The 25,584-nt window shown below is 35.9% G+C and overlaps 2 long non-coding RNA genes and 1 pseudogene across 2 annotated transcripts; all 3 read left to right on the top strand.

Annotated features, from left to right (window-relative positions):
• The first annotated feature begins 10,018 nt into the window (after positions 1-10,018).
• Positions 10,019-10,550, top strand: LOC139193576 (uncharacterized). Its single transcript, XR_011577833.1, has 3 exons — positions 10,019-10,099; positions 10,270-10,379; positions 10,508-10,550. It is a non-coding gene; the product is annotated as an uncharacterized lncRNA (long non-coding RNA).
• Positions 10,551-12,399: 1,849 nt separating this feature from the next.
• On the top strand, positions 12,400-13,490 carry LOC139187570 (uncharacterized). The gene is made up of 2 exons (XR_011578226.1): positions 12,400-12,655; positions 13,211-13,490. It is a non-coding gene; the product is annotated as an uncharacterized lncRNA (long non-coding RNA).
• A 772-nt stretch (positions 13,491-14,262) lies between these two features.
• LOC108172334 (cycloartenol synthase-like) lies at positions 14,263-18,987 on the top strand (annotated as a pseudogene).
• Positions 18,988-25,584: the final 6,597 nt, after the last annotated feature.

The following is a 25,584-nucleotide window of genomic DNA, read 5'->3' as shown; positions in this document are numbered from 1 at the left end:
CCTGATTTTACCCTTGCATTTTTGCTCTAATTCTGATTATTTCTTCAACCTTATCATATACATACTGTATTTCTTTCTAATTTTTTTTCCTTCTCCTTTTTCTCTTCCTTCTTGCTTTTCTCCTCATGACTCAACTAGCGACGACTGACCACAAAAAAACCAGAAACAAACTATCCTCACACTCAATTTAACCTTCAAATCGATTTCTAGAAATTCTTAGCTGTTTTCGATTAAGCAGTTAGGGTTCTGGTGCCCTAAGACCGACGAGCTGTTTTTGGCCAAATACTGGCGAATCGAACTTCCACGTTACCACCAATCATCTCTTATTCACTTTAGGGACTAAAAACACCAATCATCTCTTATTTTTAATTTGAAATTGTTAGGATTTGATTATTCTATGATTTGTGGATTGATTATATTAGGATTTGATTTCAAATTGTGATTGATTATGGTGTGATTTGACTTGGAAATACGTTGTGATATGTGGGTGGGGTGAGTACAGTGGTGATAGCGGTGGTGGGGTGGGTATGGTGGTGGTGGGGTGGGAGTAGGAGGTAGTGAGGTGTATGGTGGTGGTGGGGTGGGTGTGGTGGTGGTGGTAGGGTGGATACAATGGTGGTGGGAAATTAATTAAATTTGAGAAATTTGTAGGAGATTTATGAAAATTTGTGAAATTTGTAGGAAATGTTTACATTTTAGAAACATTTGAAATATTGTAGGAAATTTTTGGAAATTTGTGAAATTTGTAGGAAATGTTTTAAGTTTAGTAAAATTTTAGAAATATGAGAAATAGTAGGAAATTTTAGAAATCATGATTTTTTTTTCATAGATGTCTTCATGCCTGGTCATTATTGGCAGCTCTGCCTTCGCCTCTGCTTAGAGTGAGGGGTTGACCCCAAATGCCACTTAGGAGACCAGCGAGATCCAAACAACCACTACCAAGTCGGCCCCCGGTGCAAGTAGTTATGCGCCATTAACCTAGATGGCATGATTTGCCAAGCGGCCTCATAGTCACAAACGTCACAAGCATATGGCAGCCCCCGGCATAGCCTCATCCTACCCTTCTCAAGGCAGTCCTAGCGCAGAGAACGATTCAACGGTCGTGGAAGAGGTGGGAGATAGAGAGCTCCCCATCGGCTCGAGGACCAAAAAAATCGGGGGATTTGTAGGTTGTTGGCGATCAACTTGATCACTAAAGTTACACATAAGCGAATTCGAGTTGTATACCTCCCCAGTCACTGTTGAACAAGTGACAAAGTCAAAAGTTTGTTGACTCACGACATGGGTGCCATCTTCCGCAACAAATGCCACATGGCAGTTGATTCCTGGAAGATGCATAGCCCTCAAGTTTCGTGCAAGGCGAACCGACAGCTTTTGGTCAATATACAATAACTTTTTTTTAAAAAAAAATCCTTTACTTATTTGATGTGGTAGAAAACTAAACTATTTGGTTATTTTTTATTTTATGGAATTCATGCCAACTTCGAGTGGGATGAGCATAACAAGGCTTGGCTCAAGTACATAAATCGGGTGTAGAGGGAGCAGTGTAAGGAATAGAAGTATGGTTACACAAGTACTACTAGATTTGTGTGTCACATGAGGCAGCTCCTACGAGTCCACCCTAGGAATTTGTGGATAAGGTGGGCGAATGGCAGTGGTTGTGCACTCATTTTCAGAGTACAAAATTTCATGTAATTAAATTTTATTTATATTTCAATATTAGTTCAATTTTATATTTTTTTAGTTAAGTTTAATTAATATTTTTAATTGACATAAAAAATCGGCGGCAAATAAAGGTAACCTGGAGAAGAAGTCATACCTTCATCACTTTGATTCTCGACCCCTATCTTACTGGGTCGAGGAACAATGGGCGACTAGTTTACATTTCCCAAAGGTCGAGGTTTGGGGGGACACGCATGCCAATTATGGCAACGAGGTTGCGAACAACATTTTTGTAAGCATTTCTTTCTATATTTTAATTGTAAGTTTCATGACAATAAATAATGTTTAAATTATGATCAATAATCTTAATTGGTTTCCCTTGCTCAGAAATTGAAATTCAATATATACTAAAACCCAAAATCAACTAAATTATTGTTCATAAGCACAGTCTTCTCCTGATTTTACCCTTGCATTTTTGCTCTAATTTTGATTATGTCTTCAGACCTCATCATATACATATTGTATTTCTTTCTAATTTTTTTTCCTTCTCCTTTTTCTCTTCCTTCTTGCTCTTCTCCCCGTGACTCAACTAGCGACAACTGACCACAAAAAAACCAGAAACAAACTATCCTCTCACTCAATTTAACCTTCAAATCGATTTCTAGAAATTCTTAGCCGTTTTCGATTAAGCAGTTAGGGTTCTGGTGCCCCAAGACCGACGAGCTATTTTTGGCCGAATACCAGCGAATCGAACTTCCATGTTACCACCAATCATCTCTTATTCACCTTAGGGACTAAAAACACCTGTTGCATGCCTCGATTTGTGACGGTTCCAGCGTGATATTTTAGAACCATCGAGTTCATGGTTACAACATATGATAGCCCAATCAATTGCCTAGAACGGGGATTTAATGGTTACAGTCGCACTAATTCAAATCTTACAGGTATGCCTAACCATGTTATGTCTTGTTTTAAATGCCGGATAAAATTTTGAATAAGCTAAATAAGGAGTGTAGGGATTTCTTTTGAGGTATAGATAGGAGGATTTTTCCCATTGCTTGGGATAGTGTGAGCACTCCTAAGAAATTCAGTGGCCTTGGAGTTAGGTATCTAGACCTGTTTAATAATGCTTGTCCAGTTAAGTTGGGTTGGAAGGTTCTAACGGATGAGAATAATTTGTGGGTGAGGTTGGTCAAAAGTAAGTACCTTCGAGAGAAGGGTTTTTTGGGAAATAAAGTTAGACAAAATTATTCTTTGGCTTGGAAGAGCATTTTGAAGAGCAGTGATGTCATTTTTAAGGGGATTAGGTGGAGAGTGGGTAATGGCCATGACATATTGTTCTAGACCCACAATTGGGTTTTTCTTTATCCTCTCTTCCATATCTTACCTGATATTGATTCTCAAAATATTGATTGGAACTTGAGAGTGAGTGATTTCATTATTAATAATTGTTGGGACATGGAGAAACTGGTCCAAATAGTCTGTAATGACGTGATGAAAAAAATAGGCAATATTCTAATTCTTATTCTTGACACCAAATATAAGATCATTTGAGGTCCTACCACTAACGGTAAATTTTCCATTAAATTGGAAACTTGGATCCAAAATGGCTCTCTGGTGCAGTCAATTAGACATAAGGTGATCAATAAAATGTGGAAGCTCAATATTCCTCCTAAAGTTAAAATGTTTGCTTGGTTGTTTATTAGAAAAAGATTACAAACGAAGAAAAAACTAAGTCTTTTTTTGTCTAATACTGATAGTCTGTGCCCTTTTTGCAATATGGATGAAAAGAACCAAATGCATTTATTTTGTTAAGTGTAGTGTTTCTCGTCTCTTTGGAACTTGGTTTCTAACGCTCCTGATGTTGTTTATACTAATAACTTTGTTTCTGTTGTTGAGTGTATGGGTTCTCTAAATCATGTGGATAAGAAAGGTCTGAGTGAGCTTAGTTTGTTTTTATTATTATGTTGGCAAATTTGGCATGATAGAAATAATAAGGTTTTAAGAGGAGTTATGCCTACTCCATGGAGATCTAAATTCTTGGCTCTATCTTTGGGTGAAAGATATTCTAATTACAACAATAAGTGTACTAAGAAGATTTCAAATGATGAATTGACAATTATTAAATGGCATCCACCGGATAAGGACTTTGTTAAATTAAATTTTGATGGTTCCGTAGTCGGGGTCAAGGCAACGGATAGCTTTGCCATCAGGGAACATAATGAAATTCTTATTGCTGGTGGGGCTTTAAATCTTGACTGAGCCATTATTTTCGAAGTCGAAGCTAAGGGTCTAAGAGAGGGTCTAATGTTTGCCCTTAGAAAAGGTGTGTCAAAGATCACGGTGGAAGGCGATTCTAAGCTGGTCATCCAGGCTGTGCAGGGAGTGTGTTCGATGCTGTGGAATCTGGAGCATACCATTGAAGATATTAAATGGACACCGACCAAATTTAGTATTATCTATTGGAACCATATCTTTAGAGAGGCAAACTTCGTTGCTAATACCTTTGCTCGTTAGGGTCTTCTAATAACTGGTTGTAATTTATGGGAGCATCATGTTCCTCCTTTTGCTTTAGATGCTCTTCGTTTTGATTATGGTAGGAATTGTTGTATCAAAGGGTTTTCTATGTATGGTTCTTTTGGCTAAAAAAAATAATAGCATTGTCATTTGGCTAGCTAAAATAGAAAAAAATTAGCTATTATTATTGAAGATATACTAATTAGTATTTGGAATAGATTTAAATTAAGATAAGATATTTTACAGCAAAGTACAATGGCGGAGCTAGGAATTTTTCACCAGGTGGGCTAGCTTAAAGATTTGAAATCTTTATAAACAAAGAAACTTGATACTGTATTTTTCACAGTATCAACTAGCTTAAGAAAATTTTCAAAAGGTGAGCCCATAATTTTCGTTATTAAATAAATACGTGTTAAAATTCAAACAAATTCAAACATATACATTTACAAGAAGTGATGAGAAAAAGGATGTAAGAAGAAGAGATGATTTGTAAACTGTATTATATAATTTTATATAATTAAACTGTGAGAATTCGGATTAATGACTAAATATATGATGTGCTACATTCAAAAATCAATTAAATTTACATGTAAAATTTTATTTTTCAAGGGTAGCCTTTACCGTGGCTCTGCTAGTGGCAAAGTATATTTAAAAATTGATCTTTGTTTGTCAAACATTTAAATTAATAGCACATATAGTATTATGCTCTTTTTGGTTATTTTACACAATTACAGCTGTTTTATAAAAGGAGTAATTAGGTTTTCATCCTTATTTTTACTACTCTATTGATTAAAACCTTATTACTTTTCAATTTTTGATCAAGATCCTTTGTATTAATAATATCATTAATTATTTCAATAATAAAATATTTTTTATTTCTAAATATATTCATTTAATATTAAAAATGTTACAATTAGTATATTTATATTTATGGCTAAATTTTTTATCATATATTTTTATTTTTAGTTTGTACCCATTTTTAATTTGCAACCCTTTTTTAATTTGTACCAATTTTCCTTTCAGTTTTAATTTGTACCCATATATTAATTTCTTTTTGTGCCCATATTTTTTAAAGTTTTATTTGTATTGTACCCATATTTTTTTATTTATTTGTACCCATTTTTATTTTTGCTAAATGTACCCATTTTGAAGAATGTACCCATGTTTTGATACAATAATTTTTTGGTTTTTTTTGATGAATGTACCCATGTTTACACACACACAATAGTATATTTATATTTTAATATTTTTAATCCCACAAATTATGGTTTTTTATTTAAAATCTCATTACTATAAACAACTATAAATTTTAATTTTTAATTTAAAAAATATAGTAACATACATAGAAATAAATTATCAATTAATTTCAGGGACTTGGATCAAAAATTGAAAACCAACAAGGTTTCAGTCAAAAACTGTTCATAACTAGGGACCGCATCCAAAGTCTATCTTTATAAAAAGATTTACCAAACACTGTAATACTTCTTTTTTTGCCAAAAGTACCTTTACAACTATAGTTTACCAAACACATTATTGCTTTATTTCACATCTGCTTATTTTCACAGCACAACAAAAACATTTTTTTTTAAAGCATAACATTACTAAACTAGTCCTCAGCTCAATAAGTTATTGAAAAAATATATAAAAAGTTTAGTCTCATCAACTATGGCAAAGTCACAAATAGATCTGTAGAAAAGTTTTCTTCTTTGAATAGAGTCAAGCTCAACAACATCGTCTTTCTCTTTTGAATATTGTATAGTTGTTTTTCGAGACCTTTTGTTTTGTCACAAATTACAATAATATATTTACATCATGAGAGTAAAGAAATGCATGGTTGTGAACTCTTCTTTCCTAATACTTGGTCTTCCTACAAAGTTTAACATAACATGCCGCTTCCCACAAAGGCTAAGCAAAAGTCGGCCAAATACTTTGGTTAGAAAAAGTTTGGCCGGCTGTCTAACTTTCCAGTGGGCTCTCTGACCATGACTACTTTCCTTCATGATTATTGCCATTATTTTACTTGTTGGTCCGATTAACACTCTTTGTTTTGGTTGACAACGGGTATACAACGTGATAGAAAACAAAAATTATATAATAATATCACGAGGTCGAGCGACTTAACTATACTAGCAGACAGTAACAGACAATAAAGAGAAGCTTTCTCAAAAAGGATGAAATCCAAATTGCAGTATAAACACAATGGGTAAAGAGCTCATCTACAAAACTCGTTTTGCGACGAATATATATGCCAAACTTCACAAAACTAACTTCAATAAATAAGATCACGACAAATAATACTCCAATAACTTATTAAAACATACATTAATTACGTGCAATGGTCCATGGTAAAATGAACAATACGTTACTAATTTTGTAAAATATTAATTTACGACGGTCCATGTCTTTTATGGTTGACAAAATCTCTTGGTGCACATGAATGGATGCATTACAATATTAGCTTTAGGTGTCGGACGATCCTGGCGGTTAATAAGCCATTCTGACGGATAAAAGATATCCGACACATAATTTATTTACTGTCGGATTAAAGTTACTTTCTGTCGGATATATCCGACAGAAATTCCTAGCGGATTTTTCCTAGCGGATTTAACCCTCAGTATTTTTGAATTCTTTTTTTTTTTTTTTTTTTAATATTTTTAACATATTCTGGCGGTTTTTAAGTTAATAGTGGCGGTTATAACCGACAGAAATTGACTATTTTATTATTTTAGTTTCTGGCGGTTACTATTTTATTATTCTGATGGTTATAACCGACAGAAATTGACTATTATATTATTTAAAATGTTATATTGATTAAAAATAAATAAATAAATAAACAAATGGTTTAAATATTTTTTTTTCACTCACGGTCCCGTTACCTAATCTCTGAATGTGTTTTTTTGGAGACTTTTTACACATGCTATCTCGGAGTATATACAAACATATTTGACTGTTGGATCGTTGAAACTAGTTTCGTAGAATGCATATCCTATCAAATTGATAGATTTAACAAACACTTAAGAGTTAATGTTATACTTCCATTAAGTATAAAAAATTATCCACTAGTGTAAATATTTTAAATTAAAGATCGAATTTGTTCAATGCCTTCTTATAGGGTCAAGGAGTGTAGTTGTAAAAAATCATCAAAATCGGAGCTAAAATAATTGTTAAATTGTGATTTTTCGTTTATAACCGTCGAAAACTTTTGTTTTGTTACCTAATCTCTGAATGTTTGTTTTTCGTGATTTTTTAGGTATGCGATCTTGGGGTATATACAAACATATTTGACGGTTGGATCGTTGAAACTAGTTTCGTAGAATGCATATCCTATCAAATTAATAGATTTAACAAACACTTAAGAGTTAATATTATACTTCCATTTAGTATAAAAAATAATCCACTAGTGTAAATATTTTAAATTGAAGATCGAATTTGTTCAATACATTCTTATAGGGTCGAGGAGTGTAGCTGTAAAAAATCATCAAAATCGGAGCTCAAATAACCGTTAAATTGTGATTTTTCGTTTATAACCGTCGAAAACTTTTGTTCTGTTACCTAATCTCTAAGTGTTTGTTTTTTGTGATTTTTTAGGTATGCGATCTCGGAGTATATACAAATATATTTGACTGTTGGATCATTGAAACTAGTTTCATAGAATACATATCCTATCAAATTGATAGATTTAACAAACACTTAAGAGTTAATGTTATACTTCCATTAAGTATAAAAAATTATCCACTAGTGTAAATACTTTAAATTGAAGATTGAATTTATTCAATGCATTCTTATAGGGTCGAGGAGTGTAGTTGTAAAAAATCATCAAAATCGGAGCTCAAATAACTGTTAAATTGTGATTTTTCGTTTATAACCATCGAAATTTTTTGTTCCGTTACCTAATCTCTCAATGTTTGTTTTTTACGATTTTTTACATATGTGATCTTGGAGTGTGTACAAACAAGTTTGACGGTTTGATTGTTGAAAAACGTTTCATAGAATGCGTATCACTTCAAAACGGTAGATTAAACCAACACTTAGAGTTAATATTATACTTCTATTAAGTATAAAATAAGATTTTGTGGTATCAACTAGTGTAAATATTTTAAATTGAAGATCAAATTCGTTCATTGCATTCTTATACGGTCGAGGAGTGTAGCTGTAAAAAAAATCATCAAAACCGGAGCTAAAATAACCGTTAAATTGTGATTTTTCGTTTATAACCGTCGAAAACTTTTGTTCCGTTACCTAATCTCTTAACGTTTGTTTTTTGTGATTTTTTACATAACTGGTCTCGGAGTGTGTACAAACAAGTTTGACGGTTAGATCATTGAAAAAAGTTTCGTACAATGTGTATCACATCAAAATTGAGGAGTGTAGCAAAATTGAGTGGTATTCTATTATTTATATAATTGATAATTTTAGTAAGATAAGATTTCATTTTGTTGTTGTTGTATGGCAACAGTAGGGTGATTTCCAAACAAATTTTTTTTTTTGAAATTTTCAGATCATCATCATAATTTAAAATTTCTAAGTTTCGGATATTTGTACATGAATCTTTGTGCTTCTATATATGCAATTCAATAATATTTGGTAAATATTTTATGTAGAATTATTATACATTTTGTAGTAAATAAGTATGAATATATATATATTAGACAAAACAAAATAGTATGTATGTTTATAATCAATCTCACGCTCAAAATAAATAAAAATAACAATCAATCACACTCTCATTTTCAATAAACGAATATAAAAATAATTAACAAAAGATATCCAATTTAACAAAGAACATGGCAAAATATAAAAAACGTTTACAAGATACACACAATTAGTAAATAATAGCAAAATGTTCAATTTTTTTTGGAATATTTTAATTGGATTATCCAAATTAACAATGAACATGACAAAAAAAAAAGTTTACAAGATGTAGTTAATAGTTATCTATTAAACCAAACAATTATTTATTTTCGACGAAAAAAAAACAATTATTTATTTAATTTTTAAAAACTTATTCTACTTAAATAATTTTATTTATTTATTTATTAAACCAAACAATTATTATTTTATGTTTTAAAATAGTAACAAAATTTTGGGGGGAATTTAAAATTTTGGGAGGGAATTTTGGGGGGAATTTTGCCGGCATTTTTTGTACTGTTGGTTTTAACCGACAGGAATGAAAATTTTCGGTTAGTTTATATTTTTAAAAAAACTTTCTGTCGGTTTTAACCGACAGTAATGAATTTTTTTTTATTCCCACATCCTCGGTCCCTCTGTTTAGATTTTCGAAGTGGGATTAACCCACTCTCGATCCCTCTGGTTTCCTCATTCTGGAAACATTATCTCTCTTTGTAAACTCTCTCCCTCTCTTGAACTCGCTCATTCTCTCTCTCTCTCTCTGTCACCGAGAACCACCATCACCATCTCCACTTCTCTATGCACGAAACCAAGCCACCACCACCATTTTCTACATCCTCATGCTTTGGGTATTTTGCTCGTACCCTTGCATGTGTGATCAGTGACGAAGAGTTCAAGCTCGAGAGCTCCGAGTTCCCATTACGAGACTCAGGTGAGGCTTATGAACTAAAACCTACAAATTTACAATCTTTACTTGTTTTCGTGGTGATTGGTGACTAAATTTTAGTTGGGGTTCGAAGGTTTAACCCATGTGTCTCTCTCTGTATGCTTTCCAAATTCCAACGAGGAAATCCGACCAAATACGAACGAGTTTGTAACTGATGGTGCACAGACTCACCTGAGACCGATTCTATGTAACTAAACACTTCTTTGCATGTGTGTTTTAATTGGAAAACCTGGTGAAACTTACATGCTCTTTGTCCTTCGTTTTCAGAATCAGGCAAGGGAAAACAGACGAACTTCAACGAGTTCGAGACGCATTCTCCCCTCATTTCCACTTCTCTTTACTTAAGTAAGTTTCTGAGGTTTTAGTTGTGCTATGGGGTTGCAAAATAAATTAAAATTTGGGGCTAACTCAACCTCTCCGTCCTCCGCTTCACACTCGGTAACTCTCTCGTTCTCTTTCTCTCTCTTTCTCTGGACTGAGATTTCGATTGTGATGGATTGATGGGTTTTGGGTAGGAATACCTGGGCTGGACGAATCCTATCTACCCAGATGGATTGGATATGGGTTTGGTTCGCTTTTGATTATGAGCCATTTTGTTGGTTCCACTGCAACCCCAGCACAGCTTGTAAGAGAATGAAACGTTTTTTCTTGTGTTGTATTTGTTTCGGTTTGTGTTGGATTTTATGTTAATTTTTGTGGGTTTGTGTGTTGCTTCTTCTTCTTTTTCCCCCTTTTGGTTCCCCCCTCTTGCAGGAAATGATAATGAAGGATACACATAAAATAAAATGTAGGGGAGGGAGGGAGAGGGTGGTGGCAATGGCGGCTGGGAAGGACTGACGAAGGATACTACTAGGAGAAGAGTAAAAGACGTGAATGTTTGAAAAGGTCGAAAATTGGGCTGCTTGGGAAGTTATGGGGGGGTATAAAAATTGCTTCATTTCTTCTGATATTTTCTCTCTCTCGCTCTCTTCAAAATCCCACAACAGGTTTCCAAGATCGAGCTCCGGCGAGGTTTCGAATGGTGAATGCAGGGGATATGGAAAATGCAGAAATATTTTTTTTTATTATTAACATATTGTCTGTCGGTTTTATCCGACAAGAATGATTTTTTTATATTTTAAAATAAATTCTCTGTCGGTTTTAATCGACATAATTACTGGCGGTTTTAGGGTTTGCTATCGGTTTTATCCGACAATAATTGTTTTATTTATTATAAATACATATCCTGTCGGTTATAACCAACAGGATTTCTGTCGGTTTTAGAGTATTTTCTGTCGGAAAATTTATTTCCTGACGCAAGCAATTCTGTCGCTTATTATATCCGTCACTGCATCCATTTTCTGTCGGATTTTGCTTAAAATCCGACAGTACTATACGTTTTTTGTCGTTTTTTAAACCGCCAGTTATAGATAATTTTGTAGTAGTGATGGAGATCAAGCTGTCCTTTATTTTCCCTTCATGCATGCTCCTAAGATCCCATTGCCAGCATGCGGGTGCCTTTTGGAGATCAAATTTTTGCTTTTAAATTAATTATTATTTCCCTAGAGTTTGTTTAGCTCTTGATATAAATATATGAAAAAAAAAAAAAATCAGAGAATTGATTGTATCAAAATAAATGCATTTATAAATTTTGTGTTCTCCTGGCGGATATATCATTTGCTTAAACTTAAAAAAAAAAAGAAAAAAAAAGCCATATCTCGAGAAAAAATAATCCAATCTTTATCTTTGGATTGTGTTCCTTGAGGTGCAAGGAAGCTCATATCTAAAATAATGTCTTGATAATATAGAGTTGTGATTGGTGGTGGCCCTAGGATAGAAATAAAATGGTTATGTGGTGAGCAAGAACAATACTGGCAGTGATGTAGTGAATAGTGGCTAAGATTTGTGTCTATATCATTATCCAGTTATACTGGTAGCTGTTTGAAATTAGATATGAATATTTTAATGCAAATTATGCATAAAGAACCAATTTTCAATTCAACTCACCAAACCTTAGTCTAAAATAGTATTTGTTTGTTTATACAACAATGGGGAGACGTATTCTTTTGAGGATATGAAGAAATATCTCACGTCAAAAATTTAGCACGTTTTACCAGGGTTTATATAAGAAGTTAAACCATTTCTTATATTCTATTTAGTTTATTTTTACGATGAAAATCAACTTCATTCAATTCTCACATCAAAAGTTTATTAGGTTTTGCCAAGATTTATAAGGATTTGAACAACTTCTCCTATTTCTGCTTAGTTTATTGTGAAAACTTAACCTCATTCAATTTTCAACTTAAGTATAATAAAACGTGTACACTGTTATATCAAACAAGTATTTAACTATTTATTAGAAGAATAATGATTTTTTTCGTAAATACACAATGATTGATGTGCTCACATGGCCAACAAAAGGGAAGAAAGAAATCTCAAAAATTGATGCGTTCACAACTTCATGTGGATTTAGGTATCGTTTGGTAAGTTAGTCATTCCATCTTTTGGTTCCATTCCATCCGGCGCGTACCAAATGCAGAACGAAACAACCGTCTCGTCTGTACTGCACGTACCAAACATAACACATAACTTCTGTTCCATCTTGTCCTGTTCCGTCCTGTCCGTCTGCGTACCAAACGATACCTTAGCTACGTATTCAAAGTATATACAATCTCATTGGCAGAGAGAGAGAGAACAAAGTAAAAAGTGTGGAAGCTGAAGGTAGGGGCAGAGACAGTGGGAGGAGAAGGTGGCGGTCAACGGCTGAAGAGTGTGAACAACCACTTGGTCCGCCAGGTGTGGGAGTTCCATCCAGAGACTGGAACCCCAGAAGAGCTTCAGCAAATTGAAGATGCCCGCAAGGCTTTCTGGAACCACCGTTTCGAAAGGCGGCAGAGCTCGGACCTCCTCATGAGAATTCAGGTTCTTTCATCTGGGTTTTTCTTCATTTTTCAATTCATCGACACTTTTTCTCAAGAAATTGAATACTACATATGGGTGATAAAGGTTAATTATTTACTGAAATTTGAGTGCAAACTTTTCAAATTATGGTTGCGGTGCTCTGGATCATTGAATTATGTATATAATCAGTTAGAACTGTGCTCAATTTGACAATGTTGTTGAACAATGCGGTCAGGTTTTTCACACAGTATTGTAGGAACTAGGATTTCATTTGTAGTATTAGGCATTGTAAGTCTGAATGATGTTTTTCTTTCCGGTGATCTGTGTTTGAGATACCTTGTTCTCCAATTGAGCTCTTTGAGGTGTATTTGTATAAAACTTAAAGTTGTCGGCGTGTTTGATCCATTCTTAAGAGTTAGTGTCCTCAAATATGCCTAATTTGTTAAACCCTTTCCAATATGAGCAAGGAATTTTAGTGGTTTCGGGCCAAATCATATGAGTTTTGAAGTTAACATGTTTTGTAACACTACTTCCCATTTTTTATGTATGTGTTTTGTTCTTATTTCTGAAATGTAGTTTGCAAAGGAGAATCCATGTGCCACTAATCTTCCACAACTCAAAGTCTTTTGATAGCAAGCGCGGTTGGTTCACTCGCAAATCCATTTAAAGATCAAGAAGAGAAGACTGAAGAGGCAGTGACAACCACATTATAAAGGGCTGTCAGTTTCTATTCAACAATCCAAGCGCATGACCGTCTTTGGGCTGGGGATTATGGGGTCCCATATTTCTGCTTCCTGGTTTGGTAAGGGAGAAAAGTAGTAATCACTGTGTAATCCAGAAGATGAAAATAGGAAAATCTGTATGTCATGGTTAAATATGAGAAATAAGTTTGACATTCCTAAAGATGGCTGCATATTCATTTCGGAACTTCATAGCCTTTCTTCTTAGTGAAAAATGAATTAACCAAGACTTTTTTTTCTTTATTGTTTGGTCCATTCGGTAGTTGTTGGGTGACTAAGTATTACTTACCAATTGCAACAGATCATTACACTTTCAATTACTGGATCTCTAAATGTTGTGTTATCGAAAGAGCATCAACGCGAGATGTGCAGATATCTCTATAATCATTAGGTAAGAATGGTTTTCATGAAATTTGTTGATGCACAAAATTAGTGGGGACTTTGGTACAACAGAAAGTGTTAAGTTTGTGACCTTCGCTAGATTGCTCCGGTCACTAGTGTGGATAAGTATGTAAATGGATAGAGACAGGGAAGCAAACACAAGATATACGTGGTTCACCCAGATTGGCTACGTCCACGGAGTAGAGGAGTTCTCATTAATTGTGAGGGTTTTACACAAGTACATAGGTTCAAGCTCTCCTTTAGTGAGTACTAGTGAATGATTTAGTACAAATGACATTAGGAAATATTGTGGGAGAATGATCTCCTTTTATAGAAGAAAGTTTATAGCTTTGTTCTGACATTGACATGTGTCGTGTTGTGATTGGCTTTTGATGTTGACACATGTCGCGCTATGATTGGCTTCTGATGTCGACATGTGTCGTGCTGTGATTGGCCTCCTGGTTGGAGAGAAACTCTTCTGGGTACTTGACGGTATAACGTTGACCGATGCTCAGTAGTTTTGGGATTGATCAAGTATGGTACAAACAAAATTAATGCCCTTTAAGAAAGCTTCCATTTCCGTATAGGAAAATGAAGAAATTCACTGATGAATTGTTTTTTGCAGAATGAAGATGGGGGATGGGGTCTGCATATTGAGGGGCCAAGTACCATGTTTGGCACTGCACTTAATTATGTCACTTTGAGGTTGCTTGGTGAAGGTGCTGATGATGGACAAGGGGCAATCGAACTAGCACGCAAGTGGATATTAGACCATGGTGGCGTGACTGCAATTACTTCATGGGGGAAAATGTGGCTTTCAATATGAACTCAGTGTTTTTCTTGTTGGATTCTACCAAGGGTGTAGTCCTTTGAAAATATTAGCTGACGCTTTGGTGGTTATAGGTACTTGGGGCATATGAATGGTCTGGGAATAATCCACTTCCGCCTGAAGTGTGGCTATGTCCTTACTCTCTTCCATTTCATCCAGGTCTCTGTTCATAATCGTTACGTTTGACATTGATGCTATATGTTCATTCTAGGCAGGATAGAAGAAATTCAAGCCTCATTTCATAAAATTATCTCGATCAAATAAATAACATAGGTCCCATTAACATTATTATATTCATACACTTGTTCATGTTGTTAACTGCCTAACTGCTACTCTTTACGGTTTATGAATTTTCAAATTTTCCACATACAGGAAGAATGTGGTGTCATTGCCGAATGGTGTATTTGCCCATTTCATATTTGTATGGGAAGAGGTTTGTTGGACCTATCACACCCACAATCCGGTCATTGGGGAAGGAGCTTTATACAGTCCCCTATCATGAAGTTGATTGGCATAATGCTCGCAATCTATGTGCAAGGGTTGGTAAGAAACATCTGCCGCTTTGAATATACTCTGCTTTTTCCAGCTCCCCTGGATAAAGCTCCCGTCGTGCTTGTGAGTTTAATTATACATTTTTACTTTTCATAGGGCTATTCACAGGTGAAATACATGATAGCTATTTGTGAAAGTACATTTTTGATTTAGGGATTTAGTCCGATGGATGTTTAATTGTTAGATTGCTTTCCTATAACTCTTCAAATACAATATAGCACAATTTCTCTGCATCTGTTTTACTGGAGTTTAGTTGTACAGGTAATTATTGATGACAATTCATTTTGCACATGTTTTTAATTCTTACCTGGATGTTTTATACAACTTCTAGGAAGATCTATACTATCTGCACCCAATGGTACAAGATATCTTGTGGGGGTCTGTTCACTATGTTTATGAACCTATTTTCACACGTTGGCCAGCAAAAGAATTGAGGAAGAGTTCTTTGAAGACTGTAATGCAGCATATACATTATGAAGATGAAAATACTCGGTACTTATGCATAGGGCCTGTTAACAAGGTATGCATTCAGAATAAATTTTATGCATATGATCATCTGCCAATAGATATACATTTATCGACAAGGTTGCCATTGGAATTGCTGAATTGACATGTTTCTTTGGTTTACAGATTCATTCAGTACGTAGTTGTGTGCTTCTTGTTTGCCTATTTCTTAAATGATGTAGGTGTTAAATATGCTTTGTTGTTGGGCGGAGGATCCAAACTCAGAGGCATCCAAGTTGCATCTCCCGAGAATCCCTGATTATTTATGGATCGCTGAAGATGGCATGAAGATGCAGGTCAGTTATAGCATTAAATTGTCTTGAACTGATTTTAAGATTCTTCCCATCTTTTCCCGACTCCCTCTTTCTTACCTGAAGCCATCTCAATTTGGTCTGGTATCGGTAGAGTTTGTTACAAACTTACAACTTTGCTGACATGCTGCTAATTGTTTTTTCTATCTAATGTTTTTTTTTCCTTTTACTGCAGGGCTACAATGGAAGTCAAGCATGGGATACTTCTTTTGCCATTCAAGCGATCATATCAACTAACCTTGTTGAAGAGTATGGACCAACTTAAAGAAAAGTGCATCAGTATATCAAAGATTCCCAGGTTTTCGTGAGCCGAAAATTTTACTGTATCATTTAACAATATTGCTCATTATCCTTGCTTGACTAGTACTTTTGCTTTGAAGGTTTTAGAAGATTGTCCTGGAGATCGGAACTTTTGGTATCGTCACATTTCAAAAGGTGCTTGGCCATTCTCAATAGCCGATCATGGATGGCCTATCTCTGACTGCACAGCAGAAGGGCTGTAGGTAGCTTGAACACTCAGCATTTCACATACAGACATTTATTACAAATTAAAATTTATTTCTTTGTCCAGGCTGCCTTATTACTATCGAAACTTCCAGCAGAAACAGTTGGGGAATCATTAGATATAAAGCGCTTTTATGATGATGTAAATGTTACCCTTTCCTTACAGTTAAATCACTGGCTATACGGGAGTTGAATCTTACCGGACATAATGTGTCAACCTGTATTCTCTTTATAATATATATTTCAAAAGAACCCTCCTTGTCAATATGTCACAATTCTTATCAGCAGCTCGAGTCTTAATTTGTTGACAGAATATTTACATATTCTTGCATTTTGGTTTTATGAGTATTAACTATTCCCCTAATCTTTGGATTCTTGAAGTACTGCAGAATGACGATGGTGGTTTTGCGACTTATGAACTAACTAGATCATACCAGTGGTTGGAGGTAAGTATCATTTATATGCTGCCTAGCCTGCTCAGGTTTTTTACCATCGTCTATATGAATCCATAATGCATATGCTCAACTCTATCCTATTTTCAGATAATCAACCCTGCCGAAACTTTTGGTGACATTGTTATTGATTATCCGTAAGATTTCTGTACACTTTATTTTATATTTATCATAATGCCTGAAGTCATCTTAACTGGAACGGGGATGCAGATATGTTGAATGCACCTCAGCGGCAATTCAAGCACTTGCATTGTTCAAAAAATTATGTCCTGGGCATAGGAGTGAAGAAATAGAAAACTGTATTGCTCGTGCTGCAAAGTTCATTGAAACGATACAAGCAACGGATGGATCTTGGTTTGTTTCCGAATTCAATGCAATCCCGCTAGCAGTGGTCTTTGGCATCCACGACTTGCACAATTGAGAACTCATGCATGCATACACATTTATTGCATAATGCTCTCTTGTCAGACAGTCAGACATGTAAATCACGGTCAAGCTTAAAACACTGCATATTCGAACATCATTCCATCTTGCCAACAATCTTTATCAACAGTCGAACAACATAACATGTTAGACTGTTTGGTAGGACAGAATCTCCCACCTCTTTCTCCCTCTTTAATGTCTGACAATTTAGAAACATAGTGATCTTGAAAGTAGTCGCACCAATTTACACGGAGATTTATGATAGGTATGGTTCCTGGGGAGCATGCTTCACCTATGCTGGATGGTTTGGAATAAAGGGGTTGGTTGCTGCGGGAAGGACATACCGCTCTAGCATTTGTAAAGCATGTGACTTTTTGTTATCCAAAGAGCTTCCTTCAGGTGGATGGGGAGAAAGCTATCTATCATGTCAAAACAAGGTTTAATGATTCCTCAAATTTGAAATATACTTTCTCTGTCTTTCATACCCACGGAGCTTGCTTCATTCCTTCAGTCAATTGCTGGTTTTCACTCCCATACTCATTTGACAAAATGTATGATCTATGTTACACTTGCATCACTCTAATGCCGACTGTTTATATGTCAGGTGTACACAAATCTCAAGGACAATAGGCCACATATAGTTCATACTGAATGGGCTATGTTGGCCCTCATTGGTGCCGGGCAGGTACATTTGGACATCAAATTCATCTCTCCTCCTTCCCATGCGATTTATCAAATTTATCCTTCAAGTTCTTCATCCACTTATCGAACTGGCTGCTGGCTGCTGCATAATGAATCAATGCTTCTGGCTGCTGCGTTTTGAATATGCTTCTGGCAGCTGCATAATGAATCAATGATTTGCAGCTAAACATAGTTTTTGGAACCTTTTACGAATAACTGTATGAACTTCGACATGTTGCTTACTTTAATACCTGTATTTTCTTCTCATGCTCGTCTCTTTGAAAGGCTAAGAGAGACCCAACTCCGTTGCATCGGGCATTTAGGGTACCAATCAATTCTCAAATGGAAAATGGAGATTTCCCTCAAAAGGTAATCTAGCAACTTTTTCCTCAATTTTTCACATAAAGTTCTTTGTACCTTCTTGACCGTGCAATCTACAATTACCAGTTAACATGGTTTTTCTGTCGCCATAGAAATCCATTGTGTTTGGTTTGATTATAGACATGTTAACTGCAATTTTCAACACATCTAGCCAATGTAGAAGAAAACTGTACAGAGAGAAATGCAGGTGTAAAGACCTTTAAAAAAGAAAAAGATATATCGTGAATCCTTGATAGCCCCCTGTGAATTCGAAACTGCATAGGTAATATTCAACCTATTTGTAACTAGCACTACCAGTAATGTTTTCATTCCCCATACAGGAGATCACTGGTGTCTTCAACAAGAACTGTATGATCAGCTATTCAGCCTACCGAAACATTTTTCCCGTTTGGGCCCTCGGAGAATATCGTTGCCAGGTGTTGGACGCCCTCTGAATGATGTCTGTTTATTGTTCAACGCTTAGTCCTCCGGATAATGAACTGATGTTTATAAACCTGTATGAGAGCTCCTTCAACTCAGCTCAAAACCATGTAATTCTATTGCTAACATACTTCATAATCTTTATGTTTATTAATTCAAAATTGTCTTAGATCTATTCAGAGATAAAAGAAGACTTGAATTTCGTTATCCATCAGTTGTAATCCTGTCGCGTTCGATCATGATTTTCTGTAACGAGAAAGTGTAATAATTCTTCAGAGTTGAATTTCTGTGCAACCTACTTCGTTGTTGTCTGCCACACTTTTGGTGGAAAGAAGAATTAAGTTTGTCGGTCACCGTTCCCGGTCTAAAAAAGGGTGAGATCAATGAACAGGAAAGAGAATAAATAGTAACAGAAGGAGAAAATTTAGCTCAGTAGGGATAAACGCAAAGCTTTTCTTATTCTTTAATTAATCGTATATACATCGATGTAAACATCCGTGCATGAAGCAACACCGTTGACGATGGAAATGACCAAAAGACATGAAAAGTAGTAAATGTACATTTCAACCGGCGATTCGTTTAGGATTTGGAAGGCAACAGAACCCTCCGGTGGTATTCTGCAAGAGCCCAGAGCGGGTAGATATTTCGATAATTTGGATAATGTAGGATGCAGTTCGTGCTGAGGACTCCAGTGATTTCATGCAGTATAATTTAGTGATTGATTACAAATTTATTTTTATTCCAACATGGAATGTGTAATATGCATTTGATCTTTTTCCTCATGAGTCTTGCAATGCAAGTTAGGTCTGCACGATGAAGAGGTTCGGGATCTCTTTCTGCCTGTCCAGCATGAATCAGACCCATCATAGCCCACGCAGTGTGCACTAAATTTGATCGGTTTCGTTCAAGAGGAACGTATTCCTGTACCACCCACCACCGAGACAGATTCTAAGAATTTCGTTAACTTGACAACGTTTTAATAAGGCACCTCTCTTGGGCTGATCCTGTACCACCCACCACCGAGACAGATTCTAAGAATTTCGTTAACTTGACAACGTTTTAATAAGGCACCTCTCTTGGGCTGATCATACGCTGATGTGAGCGTTAATCGCAGCTTGATTACTTCAAGCGTCGACTTTGTAACCTTTTTCCCCGAGACTTTGTGCTTTGTCCCGCATTGGCACGTTGGGTTTACCATTGTCAGGTTTTGGTGAGTTTATGTTTTCTTACATGCATCCCTAATTTAGATTTGCATGTGTATTGCCTATACTGATCGAAGACTTCAACAATCATCCATGAAAACTTGATGAGCCTACTTCTTAAGCTTTACGCACTCAAGGGAGAGTGTAGTAGCAACAATTTTTCTCTCTTGTGCATCACCCACATGCGAATGGGTTGCACATCAGCTTGTGAAAAACGCACTACAAGAACATTATCAATGAACCATTCAATCAGTACAAAGACACTAGAAGTGCACTAGAAAAACCTGAACAAAGGACTTGGTGCCATTTAAAAATTATTTCAAATGTATTGCATCTAATCATTTTAAGGAAAACTAATGAAAATGGCTTGAAAACTTTGAGTTTTAATGATAAGGACAAAATAAAGGGTAAAGTGAATAGTACCAGGATTGACTTTTTAGTGTAAAAATGTGGTTTTTCGTTAAAGTGAACAGTACCGGGTGCTTTTCGTTAAAGTTCCCATCATTTTAAGCCCCTCCATGTTCTTTTTGTAGTACATTCTTAACAACTGTGGCCTAAATTCCCTGGAACGCAACTTGAGCAACATCTCTCACAATATATTCGCCCTGTAATACTGTAATTGTAGTCATCTACTAAGAAAATAAAGAATTAAAATATATCCGGCACAAGTAAATTTTTTATTTTTTATTTTTTATATTTTCAGTTTGAACAAGAAGTATAATTTCATTGATTCCAAACAGCTAAATTTTACTTCCTCATCTGATAGTATAATACATAATTTTAACAATTGGCTTTTGTGCTTAATATTTTATGCTGCATGCAAGAGCTGCACAACACAGAAAAAACCTAATTAGGCTATGGAAGGCAATGGTATTAGATTCTTCAATTTAGGTGGTTCATGATGGTTTTACTGCAAAATATTCAACAAGAAATTGAAATGAAGAAAGTTGCAGAGAACAATGGAGAGGGAGAAAGGTAGAAGATGATGGTGCTGTTACACCAATTCCTTAATTCTCGGTGAAGCATTACAAGCATGTAAGGTGGAAGAGGCCATAGACTGGACCTCCGGTACCGGACAGACAGAAATGATCATGTGCAATGCACATGGATCACTTAAGTGACTCATCCAATATGACAGTCTGCGAGCTTCTTATAATCCTGACCATCCATTTACAAACACTTAAACTAAAATACAAAAGTAAGCTTTTCAAATGAATCAAAACATTCTTTTCTTCGTGAACATGGCTGCAAAGCTTACGCGTCAACACTCCCTCCTAAGCTTGCAGCTGATTTTATCCGACCATTCCTTTCAAGTACAAGAACTTGTCCTTCGGTAGGGCCTTTGTACGAATGTCTGCCATTTGTTCCTTAGTTTTGCAGCATACCAACTCAATTTCATTTTGTTGGATTGCTTCTTTGATGAAGTGAAACTTTCTGTGAACGTGCCTTGTCTTTTGGTGAAAGACAGGGTTCTTGGCAATGGCAATTGCTGATATATTGTCACACAGCAACAGAGTAGGCTTAATTTGTTCTTCACCAAAATCCTCCAATACAAATCTCAGCGATTTAGCCTGTGATGTTGCCTCTGCACCACTAACATATTTTGCCTCTACATTTTAAAGTGCAAGAGTATTCTGCTTTATTGAAGCCCAAGAAAACACACCTAAACCGAGGTTGAATGCATATCCAGGGTTACCCCTCATAAGATCTTCATTACCATCCCAATCACTTTCACAATGGCCTATTAGTAAGTTGATTTCCCTTTGATATACTCAATTCCATGATCCACACTTTCTTAAATGTATCTCAACACTCTTTTGGTTGTTCCCATATGTTTCTTTGTGGGATTATGCATGAATCTAGACAACAGACTTGCATCAAACATAATATATGGCCTCATAGCAATCAAATACAACATACTTCTTACAAGATTTTTGTATTCAGATTCATTTGTTGGTTCAGTGCCATCATTTTTGCTCAATCTATCATTCACTGCAAGTGGTGTTCCCACTGATATACAATCCTTCAAGACAAACTTCTCAAGCAATTTCAATGCATATTTCTTTTGATGAATGAAAATGAAATTCTTAGTTTGAACAACTCCCATGCACAAGTAATGATGCAACAATCCAAAGTCTGTCATCTCATATTGGTTTATCTTAACATTTTTAAATTTCTCAAGCATTGATGGACAACTTCCAATGTAGAAAATGTCATCAATATAAAGAGACACAATGATGATACTTGAGGTTCCATTTCTTTTGATATAAAGTGTAGCTTCACTAGGACTCTTCTGAAAGCGATCATTGATAAAATGGGCATCTACCTCATCTCACCATGCTTTAAGTGCTTGCTTCAATCCATGAAGAGCCTTGTTCAGCTTATATACTTTGTCCTCCTCATTTTTAATCACAAAAACCTATGGTTAATCTGTCACATCCCGGCCCAGGCCCTCACCACATCCCGGGCTTGACTCTGCCGTAGCACGATATTGTCCGCTTTGGGCCCCGACCACGCCCTCACGGTTTTGTTTCTGGGAAAACACACGAGAACTTCCTAGTGGGTCACCCATCCTAGGAATGCTTTCGCCCGAACTTGCTTAACTTTGGAGTTTCGATGGAATCCGAAGCCAGTGAGCTCCCAAAAGGCCTCGTGCTAGGAAGAGATGAGAATATACATATAAGGCATAGAGGATCTACTCCCCTGGGTGATGTGGGATGTTACATAATCCACATACACTTCCTCTTTAAGTACTTCATTTAAGAATGCAGACTTCATAGCAAGTTTATAGAGACTCCAACACTTTTGAGTTGCTGAGGCAATCAAGGTCTTGATTGTGTCAAGCCTTGCCATAGGGGCAAAGGTTTCATTGAAATCCACTCTAAGCTTTTGTGAATATTTTTCACACCAATAATAGGTTTATCTCATGGTCCATTCACCAAATCCCAAGTGTAGTTCTTCTTAATCATGTCAATTTCAACTTGCATAACTTTTTTTTCCATATATCATCTTGTGCAGCTTCCTTATAGCTGTCCGGTTCAATAATGCATACATTGCAGTGTGCACGTACATCAATTAAATTCCTCCACTTTTTGTGGAGTGAAGTCATAACTTTGTGATAACGCCACATCTCTCTGTGAGCAGGCACCATATGCATCTTGAATGTCCTTACTTTGTTCACTAAAAGGAGTTGAAACTTGAGTATCATCAGCTTCGGTAGTACCTTCAATATGTTCACTAGTTGTTCCTTCCTCCTTAGCAAGGATTCGAACACTAACATCTCCCTCAGAGTTTTCACTCCAATTCCAGCAGTTATCTTCATCAAATGCAATTTCTTGAGAGTATGATCTTCTTTGAGAGAAGCTCATATAGTTTGTACCCTTTCTCACTAGTAAAATAGTTAACAAAAATGCATATATGATTGTTGCTCTCTAGCTTGTGTCTCGAGTTAGAGGGAATGTGCACATAGCATAGTGAGCCAAAAATCTTGAGATGTGCAATTCCTAGCTTCCTTCCATTGTAGGCTTCAAATGGAGTCATCTTATCAAAAGCCTTGGTAGGGCTTCTGTTCAACAAATAGACATCAATATGTGATGCTTTAACCAAAATTGATATGGCATGCTCTTCTCATGTAGCATTGCCTTGGCCATCTCCACAACAATTCTATTTTTTCTCTCAGCAACACCATTTGGCTGTCGAGTATAAAACATGGTCAATTGCCTTTGCACTTTAGTGGAATTGCAGAATTCAACAAATACATTGGACATGAATTCACCACCTTTGTCACTTCTAAGCCATTTCACCTTATAACCACTTTATAGCTCGGTCATAGCTTTAAATTTCTTGAAGCATTCAAATGCTCTTGAATTGTGTTTAAAGAAATAAACCCATTCTTGTGCAGCCATCTGCATTGTACCACAAATGTTTATGTGTACCAATTCCAGGGGTAATTTTGCTCTCCAATTATCCATTCTTGGAAAATCATCTCTGTGCTGTTTGCCAAGCATGCATCCTTCACATACTGCCCTTGATTCCTCTAGTGAAAGTAATCCATGAACCATGTCTTGTTCTACAAGTAAAGTGAGACTTCTTCCATTCAAGGGACTAAATCTCTTGTGCCAAATCTGTGAGCAATGTGAGACACTTGTCTTCAATGGCATAGAGTTTGCAGGTACCATAGTAATGGAGAGCATCTGTTACCTGTCATCTGCCTCTAACCACCAGATTGTCTATGGTCCATCCATCAAATACATTAACCACACCTCCTCCAAACAGTAAATAATACCCATGCTCCATCATTTGTCCCACATTTGGAAGATTTTTCTCTAATTCGGGTAACAATATCACATCTTGAATGTGTTTTCTTTCTAGCTTGATTTCAATTACAAGGAGTCCCCTTACTAGCAACATTGACAATTTCACCTGTTGCCATTTTCACTCAAGCAGTGAGGTTCTTCTTCACCCAAAAACTTTTCATTTCTTGTCATATTGTTACTACACCCATTGTCAATGTATCCTGTGCTGTTAACTTTCACCTATGTGACTGCATTACATGCATAGAAAAGAGTTCCAAGTTCATCCGCTTGATTTGCATAATTTGCCTTCTGCACAATTTTTTGTTTCCTTTGCAGTTTCTAGCTTCGTGACCAAAATTGCCACATCTAGTACGCTTAGGCTTTCCTTCAAACCAACATTTATCATAATGAAGCTTACCACAGTGCTTACAGGCATTCTTGTTAATTGTTGTACTCTTGTCCTGCAATTTGTTTTGGTACAAAGTGTGTCTTATTTTTCCATTTATTCCCCTTATTTTTCCAATTCTTTCTTGTCTTTTGATTGCCAGAAAAACCACTAGTTTAGGGAATTTTGATCCTACATTCAAACTAGCAAAAGCTCTATCAATGGAGCTCTCAGCATTTCTATCCAACCGTTGCCCAAAATCCTTCAAGGATGCAACAACTTCTTGCACTTTTAGCGTATCCTTAGAATGCTCAATCACTGAAAATATAGAATCATAGGACCTAGGCAAGCTAATAAGCAATTTTTGTACCACTCTTTCTCTAGATAACTCTTCACCATAACTCTTCATTTGATTAATGATATCAAACAAACGAGCAAGATACACATAAGGGGATTCATCATCTCTCATTCTAGTGTATTCAAAATCTCTACATAATCCTTGTAATTTCACACTCCTAACCTGGTTATCACCTCTGAATTCTTGCAATAATATTTCCGAAGCTCCCTTTGATGTTTCTTCATTTGAGATTGTGGGAAAGATTTGACTAGAGATGACTCCTTGAATCAATCCAAAGGCCTTGGTATCCTTCATCAGCACCTCAGCTAGAGTGCTTGATTCCTCATTCTCCTTCTTTGCATCAGTGGCTCTTTTAGCCAGCTCCTTCTTTGATTCAGGAACTTCAAACCCTTTCTCAATGAGATCCCAAAGTCCATGAGACTTGAGAATGGTGTGTTGGAACCCCAGTGTTGTCCCACATCGGCCAGAGGGCCCAAGTGAAAATGCTTTAAATAAAAATACCCCTCTCTAACTAACATCGAGGCCTTTTGTG

This window comes from Malus domestica, chromosome 17, assembly GCF_042453785.1.
Source record: "Malus domestica chromosome 17, GDT2T_hap1".
NCBI classification, from domain to species: Eukaryota; Viridiplantae; Streptophyta; class Magnoliopsida; order Rosales; family Rosaceae; genus Malus; species Malus domestica.
Note: the sequence above shows the minus strand (reverse complement) of the source record. Positions and strands in the feature narration are given on the sequence as shown.